General features: G+C 48.7%; 1 pseudogene; it reads left to right on the top strand.

The window, feature by feature from the left end:
* Positions 1 to 1834: 1834 nt before the first annotated feature.
* LOC116832358 (ecto-ADP-ribosyltransferase 3-like) overlaps positions 1835 to 8566 on the top strand; it is an 11186-nt pseudogene continuing 4454 nt past the window's right edge.

Raw genomic sequence — 8566 nt, 5'->3', positions numbered from 1 at the left:
ACTGCTAGGCTAGTCCAGCTGCTCAGGGTAGGGACAAAATAAAGCCTAAGGCACAAAACAAGATTAAACTAGCTAGAGACATAACGGGTAAAAAGAAAACAGTCTACAAATATATTAGAAGCCAGGGAAAGACCAATGACAGGGCAGGCCTGTTACTCAATGAGCTGAGTGAACAACAACAGAAAATGTGGAAAGGGAAGTGCTAAATGACTTTTTTATTTCAGTTTTCACCAAAAAGGTGAGTAGCGATTGCATGTCTAACACAGTGAATGCATGTGAAAAGGAGGTAGGATCAGAGGCTAAAATAGGGAAAGAACAAGTCAAAAATTGCTTAGACAAGCTAGATGTCTTCAAGTCACCAGGGCCTGATGACATACATCCTAGAATAGTCAAGGAGCTGACTGAAGAGATATCTTCAAAAAGTAATGAAAGACAGGAGAGCTTCCAGAGGGCTGGAAAAGGGCAAATATAGTTCCCATCTATAAAAAGGGGAATAAGGACAACCGAGGGAATAACAGACCAGTCATCTTAACTTCTGTACCTGGAAAGATAATAGAGCAACTAAAGCAATCAATGTAAACACCTAGAAGATAAAAAGGTGATAAGGAGCAGTCAGCTTGGATTTGTCAAAAACAAATTGTTTCAATGGGGGAGGCAGTAGACATGGTATATCTTGAGTTTAGTAAAGCTTCTGATACAGTCTCACATGACCTTCTCATAACCAAACTAGGGAAATGCAACCTAGATGGAGCTACTATAAGGTGAGTGCATAACTGGTTGGAAAACCATTCCCAGAGAGTAGTTATCAGTGGTTCACAGTCATGCGGAAGGGCAAAACACATGGGTTCCCACAGGGATTGGTTCTGGGTCCAGTTCTGGTCAATATCTTCATCAATGATTTAGATAATGGCATAGAAAGGACACAAAGTTTGCGGACGATACCAAGCTAGGAGGGGTTGCAAGTACTTTGGAGGATAGGATTAAAATTCAAAATGATCTGGACAAACCGGAGAAATAGGATGAAAGTCAAGAAGGACAAATGCAAAGTACTCCCCTTAGGAAGGAATGATCAGTTGCACACAAACAAAATGGGAAATGACTGCCTAGGAAGCAGTACTGCAGAAAGGGATCTGGGGCTCACAGTGGATTGCAAACTAAATATGAATCAACAGTGTAACACTGTTGCAACAAAAACATAATTCTGGGATCCTGGGAACAGGTGTGGATCACTCTGTTAGCCACGGGGCAAAGCTAAGCAGTGAGGTAGAGTGTATAAAGTAGTTGCTGAGCAAACACTTGACCAGACACTTGGGTGAGGCACTGACATATTCAGTTATATAGTTATTTTAGCCCCATTCTCTAGGACAGGGGTTCTCAAACTGGGGATCGGGACCCCTCAGGTGGTTGCGAGGTTATGACATAGTGGGTCGTGAGCTGTCAGCCTCCACCCCAAACTCCGCTTCACCTCCAGCATTTATAATAGTGTTAAGTATTTTTAAGAAGTGTTTTTAATTTGTAGGGGGCGGGGTTACACACAGGCTTGCTGTGTGAAAAGTGTCACCACTACAAAAGTTCGAAAACTGCTGTTCTAGGATACAATTGACAGACCTGTTTGGCCTGTTGGGTTCTGTGTATTGTGCGGCAGTTTAACAGCACTTTCGAGTAAACACAGCAGCACTAGGTACAGTGTTTCCACCCCCCAGAATCCTTTAGGAAGTGAAATCAGGATTTCCCCACTACTACTGCCTCCCACCCCCCAGCTGAGAACTGTATTTCAGGGTCAAACCCGCCTCTGTTATGTCTGGGCTGCCATCCATGAGATTAGCAATTCCTGTCTGGGAAATCCCAGTCACTGAATGTGGAACAATGGATCACAGTGAAACAATCGGGAGGATGTTTGGTTTGATGTGTTCTTTCCTCCCACATCTCCACTTACGTTCCTGATGGATTCTCCTGCAGCCACACTGAGGAAGTTGGAATAATGCTGAGGCCTCTGCTGATCTCCTTGACATACTTCTGTCTTCAAACCTGGCTGGGAATCCCTCAGGTAAACTCTTGAGCTTTGCCAGTGAAGCGCTTGGTGTTTTCTTGTGTTTCTGCTCAAGGCTCTGCAGGCAGCCATACTGCCTGAGACCCAAAGACACATAGGGTTGGAAGGGACCTCAGGAGGTCATCCGTGCAGACTTGTGTGCTGAGGCTGGACCAAGCGCACTGAGACCACCCCAGACAGGTGTTTTGCCTAATCAGGGCCCCACACCCATTTCCACAGTGGTTCCAGTCCAGGGAGCCTCTGACCAGCAGCCAAGATCTGCTCCATCAGACTCCTTGCTGCTGCCTCCATGGATATCTTCCTACCACAGCCTCTTTCCAGTCCCCATAGCCTCTCCCGGCTCACCCTTCTTTCAAGGCCAGGCTCGCAGGGCTCCCCCGTGGAATTACCCAACATGATCCCAAACCAAAAGAACAAAATTCAACCAATTTCTGCCTGGCTCAGGCTTCCTTCTCACCCTGCAGGAGCCTTCCTGTTCCCCTCAGGTCTCCCCACTTTTTACTGCCAGGAGAGGGACTGCTGAGTCTTCCCCCTCTCCCTGCAGCCCCTCAAACACCCCCTAGGCTTTACCAACACTGTTGCTGGCTTCCACCTGGCTCGAGGCAACTCACCTCTGGCCGCAGGCTTCACTGCCCCCAGCCTCCCAGGCCTCCTCCTGGCTCTGGGCCCTCCAGTGCTGGCTCCAGGCCTCTCTCTGCACTTAGCCCAAGAGGAGACATTCCCAGGCAGGTTTGATTACCAGGTATGTGCAACACCCTCCAGGTGCCACCCTGCAGCCTAAAGGGGCTCAGGCTCCTGTAACCCCTAGTTAACCAGTGTGGGCTTTATACAACCCGCCACAACGGTATTGCACGTGCATTTGGGGGTTGGATGGAATCTTCCCATGGGCACCGCCAGCCCTGGAGCATGCAGTGCATGGCTGGCATATGGAGATGGCAACCCACTGACTCCCACTGAGGTAAACGGGTGTGATTTTTAGATATTCCTGGGGGAGTGGATTGGGATTTCAGTCCCTCCTAGCTCTCTCCCTTCCATGTCCCTTGTTCCCCCTGCTTTATCTTCCCGATTAATGTATCTTGTCCTGCCTTTCTTCCTAACCTCCCCCTCCCCACCTGCACACAATATATCTGACACTAACGAAGTCCCCACCCCAGTAAACAAAAAATGCATCTGCAATGATTATGGAGCTCGCTGGCCCTCGGGTGTGCTGCCCCCCCCAAAAAAATTGGGGCACCAACATAACATTTGCCAAGCAACACACTGAGGATTCTGCCTTTGTCTCCACCCCCTTTCCTCGGTCTTGTCTGTTTAGAGGTAAGCTCCTAACGGGGCCCTGATCCTGGGTGTGACCTCTAGGTGCTATTGTAACACAAATGCTAATGTGACCGACTGTTTCCTTTCTTCTCCCAGGCAAAAAGTGAGGAGCTGAGCATGATGGAGGATGCTTTTGATGACCAGTATATAGGATGTGCTGAAAACATGGATAGAACTGCAGATGGAAAGATAGAGTCGGAAATGTCTCAGTTTAGCCTGCTGTGGGAAAATGCAAGAAAAAAATGGAACAGTGTGAAAACAACCATTTCACCCTCTCTTCCCTCCAACTTTAAGGATGAGTATGGAATAGCCATAGTAGCCTATACTAACAGCACCATCCTATACAATGGCAAAACTTTTTCAACTATATTTAATGATGCAGTGAGTGGGGCTAAGAGATCTCAAGCTGCTTCCACGAACAATTTTGAGTTCCCATACTTTCATTATTATTTGACAAGAGCTTTGCAGTGCTTAAAAGGGGACTGTGATGAGATGAATAAAATAACAGTGTACCGGGGCACTAATTTAATGTAAAACGGATCAGGTAAAATGAGGTTTGGACGCTTTGCCTCTTCATCTACTAATAAAAAAGAGGCTGAGAAGTTTGGCACGGTCACAGTCTTCATCATCCACACGTGCTTTGGTGTGAACATCCAGAACATGTCATATAATCCTAAGCAAAAAGAAGTGTTAATCCCAGTCAATGAGATATTCAATGTGACCAAAAGAGAAGGGAATAATATCATCCTCCAGAGCACAAAGCAGAACTGCAGCCATTTTAACTGCAGTGAGTACTGGGCTAAACAGGACAAATATTTGTGTGGGGCTATTTGCTGTGGTGAATTTGAAAACCCACTTCAGGGAGAGCTGATGAGAGGGATGCTGACATGGGGACTTGCCACCAGGACTGAGGGAGACAGGTTGCCATGACTCTTGCTACTAGAGAGGCCTCAGGCTGAGGTGGGTGGACACTGGGTCCCAAGCACTCACTGAAGAATGTAGGTGCCTAGGCATCATGGCAATGGGAGCACTAGAAAGACAGGTGAAGGCCCCAAACCACTGTGAGTCTTCAACACGCCCCTTACAGAGTCCACAAGAGCCCTGGCAGAGCAGCTGTGGCTCCTCAGACACAGCACAGCAAATCCACAGGCTGTGGGAAAGGGAGCAGTCAGGTGTGCAGATGGCACATTATCTGGGGCAGTCAGGACTAGGGACGATGGTGAGGAACTTCAGAGAGATCTAACCAAATTGGGTGAATAAACAACTCAACATCAAGTGAAATTCTCTGACATGCATTCAAGGTAACACACATTGCGAGGGATAATTTCACTGCATTGTCAATGAGCTGTATCAACTCAGAAGGAAACCTGGCCAGCATTGTGGAGAGTTCGGTGCAAATCTTAATGAAAATCTCTGTTCAATGTGCTGCTAGGTCTATAAAGCAAACAAAATGTCAGCATGCATCTGTAATGACAGGATGGAGAATAATGTGGAGATATTAGAACTAAGGCTAAGATTTTATCATGTTTCTGTAAGTAAAAGTCATGGACAAGTCACAGGCAACAAGCAAAAATTCACGGCCCTATGACCTGTCTATGACTTGTACTATATACCCTAGACTAAATCTTGGGTGTTCTCAGGGGCTCTGTGGCACCTGTTGGGGGAAGGTCTTTGGGGCGTTCACTGGTTCTGGGAGAGCAAGAAAGAGAGGCAGGTGCAGCCCAGAACAGTAACTGCTGCTGCTGGCAGGGGGCGGCCCCGCTGACTCGGGACCAGTGCCAGGAGGGGAGGGAGGTGTGGCTGGCACTGGAGCCTCCCAAGCTGCTCGGGTGGCCCTGGGGTCAGTCACACCTACCAGGTGCAGAAGTCACGGAATCTGTGACTTCCATGACCTCTGGAATAGACTCGCAGCCTTACATGAATCAATGGGGCACTCTTCCCTGGGATACTAGGTTAGGTTCTGATCACCAGCTCTAAAAGATTTATCAGGGGGATGGAAAAAGAGTTCAGAGACAAGGGATGAAAGTGATCGGAGGTCTGGAGAGGTTACTATGGGAGAGACTGGGATGGCTGAGCTAAGAGAAAAGACAAAAAGAAACACGATGGAGATATACAAAATAATAAATGAGACAGGGGAAATGGCAGTGTGTAATTTATCACTAGTAAAAGGGTGTGTGCCCTGTTATATAGAATGCAGGGTTAACTTGTGGAACTCATTGCCACAACATTTCTATGACTCCAAGAGCTCAGTAGATTTTAAAAAAAAAAAGCTAGCCATAACTACAGACCAGGGGTCAGCAACCTATGGCATGCGTGCCAAAGACGTCACGCAAGCCAATTTTTAATGGCACGCTGGAGCCTGCCGGGACTCCAGCATGCCACTAAAAATCCTGCCCACCCCGGTGCGCTCTCCTCTGCCCTCCACTTCCCCCACAGTGGCAGGGAGCAGAAGCGTAGCCGTGCGCACGGGGTGGGCAAATACCCCACTCTTCCAGCGCGGCAAGCTGCTAGGTCCGCGCTCCTGGGCTGGAGTGCAGGGCCGAGCGCAGCAAACTGCCGGCCCCTCCCCCACCTTCTCTTCTCCCCTGGAGCCCTGCTGCCGCGTGCAGCGCTCTGGGGATCAGGGCTGCGCACTCCCGAGGGCAGCGTTTAGCTCCGGAGGGAGGCAGACATGCTCCCCGCTCAGCTGGAGGGGCAGGGCTGTGTGCTCCCTCAGAGCAGCATATCTAGCTCTGTGTGGAGCCTCATGATAAGGGGCCCAGGGCTGGGGGGGTTGGATAAGGGGTGGGGGCAGACAGGGGATAGACAGACTCTCCACAGTTATGTTGCATAGGATAAACTAATTGTTTTTAAAAGGGCAATAAACCCTTAGGCCTGAGGACAAAAGGCAGTCACTAACTGCCAGGGTTGGGGAAGAAATTTTCTCTATGTGTAGGTTATTCCCCTCTGGGATTTCTTGCAGCTTCCTGAAACAGCTGGGCCTGATCTCAATCAGAGACAGGATACCAGGCTAGATCCCATCCAACAATTCCTATATTTCTTTGGAAATAGTAGAATGCAGTTGAAAATTCTACCTGGGCAGATCCCATTTCATTGACCCTCTGTTTGTACCGTAGGAGAGAAGACCCAAACATGCATTTCCAACTCTGGTAAGAAAGAAAATTTTTGTTTTCATTCTTTTGAAAATGTCTCGCCCTCTGTTTTGAAGTCCAGAGCAGAGAGCAACCCCACCAGGCAAACACGTCACATGAAACCAATTGAGAAATAAGTGGGGTGAACTGCATGTTCTGTCTATTTATCCAGGTTCTCGGATGGAGCTCATGACTAGTATCTGAGCACCTTCACGTCTGACTCAATTCCAGACACAGCTGATTTCAGAAAAGAAAATTTAAGGAGAATAACCCCTCAGAGCACTAAAGGTTTATCTTCGGTGTTCTGAACTATAAGCTGAACACACATCCCCTAACCCAGCACCACAAGTGTGTCTCCATCTCCCTCCTCTCATAACTAGACCCATTCTATCCGCAGTCGACAACATCCTCTCAAAGGACTAAACAGGACTATTTCACCAGAGAAAGTCAGAAAAATCTCAACAAAACGTTGGAATTTGACAATTTGTCAAACTGTAAACTTTTTGCAGAGATGGTTTGATTTCTACGCTGCTCTGTTAGAATTCTGCCTGGGTTCTGGCCAGCTCACCCACCTGGCTCCTTGGCAGCTTGGCTGGTAGGCTGCCTAGGAGTCATAGACCACAGGACTTAATAGAATCATAGAATATCAGGATTGGAAGGGACTTCAGGAGCTCTTCTAGTCGAATCCCCTGCTCAAAGCAGGACCAATCCCCAATTAATCATCTCAGCCAGGGCTTTGTCAAGCCTGACCTTAAAAACTTCTAAGGAAGGAGATTCCACCACCTCCCTAGGGAACCCATTCCAATGCTTCACCACCCTCCTAGTGAAAAAACTTTCTGCAACTTGAGACCATTACTCCTTCTTCTGTCATCTGGTACCACTGAGAACAGTCTAGATCCATCCTCTTTGGAACCTCATTTCAGGTCGTTGAAAGCAGCTATCAGCTCCCCCTCATTCTTTCTTCTGCAGGCTAAACAATCCCAGTCCTCTCAGCCGCTCCTTATAAGTCATGTGCTCCAGACCCTTAATCATTTTTGTTGCCCTCCGCCGGACTCTTTCCAATTTTTCCACATCCTTCTTGTAATGTGGGGCCCAAGACTGGACACAGTACTCCAGATGAGGCCTCACCAGTGCCCAATAGAGGGGAATGATCATGTCCCTGGATCTGATGGCAGTGCTCCTACTTACAGAGCCCAAAATGCCGTTAGCCTTCTTGGCAACAAGGGCACACTATTGACTTGCTGAGGGTACAATCTATGCCTTACTTCAGGTCATTAATGAAGATATTGCACAAAACCAACCCCAGGACAGACCCTTGGGGCACTCCGCTTGATACCGGCTGCCAGCTAGACATGGAGCTATTGATCACTACCCGTTGAGCCCGACGATCTAGCCAGCTTCCTCTCCACCTTATAATCCATTCACCCAGCCCATACTTCTTTAATTTGCTGGCAAAAATACTGTGGGAGACCGTATCAAAAGCTTTGCTAAGGTCAAAGTATAACATAGGCCTGCACAACTCGTAAAGCGTCGAGGGCCATATTACTCCAAAGAAAACAGCTGAGGGCCAAACCCCGCCGGCCCCGCCAACCCCCCCCCGCAGCGCCCCTGAAATACTCCCCCCCAGCATCACCTGCCCCGCGGAAATAAACCCTCCTTCCCCAGCTGTGCCCCATCAAAACAGCAGTATTGGACCTTGGTAATATGTTATAGCGGGCCCCTAAGGTAGTATAATTAAGGTAAAAGAAAAATATCTTTTTGCTAGAAGCAGAATAAGATCTTCCCCCCACTTTGTAATTAATTGCCCTGTTGAATGAACGAGGTGTGAATGAGGAAGGTGGGAAGGCAGGCACCTCCAGACAGCTGCAACCCTTGGAGAGGGGATGGGAGCCAGACCAGATCAGTGGAACAGGTCAGCCACTGACTCCTCGCTCACCTCCTCACACTCCACCCCGCCTCGGCTCGCCTACTCAGCCCCTGCCTGCCTGCTCGCCTCCTCAGCCTCCCCTCCCCCTCCGCCTCACCTGCACACACCCCCGCCACTGCCCGCTTGCTCGCCTCCCCCGCCCCC

This window comes from Chelonoidis abingdonii, chromosome 1 (assembly GCF_003597395.2).
Source record: "Chelonoidis abingdonii isolate Lonesome George chromosome 1, CheloAbing_2.0, whole genome shotgun sequence".
Taxonomy (NCBI): domain Eukaryota; kingdom Metazoa; phylum Chordata; order Testudines; family Testudinidae; genus Chelonoidis; species Chelonoidis abingdonii.
This window is presented reverse-complemented; position numbering and strand designations above follow the sequence as displayed.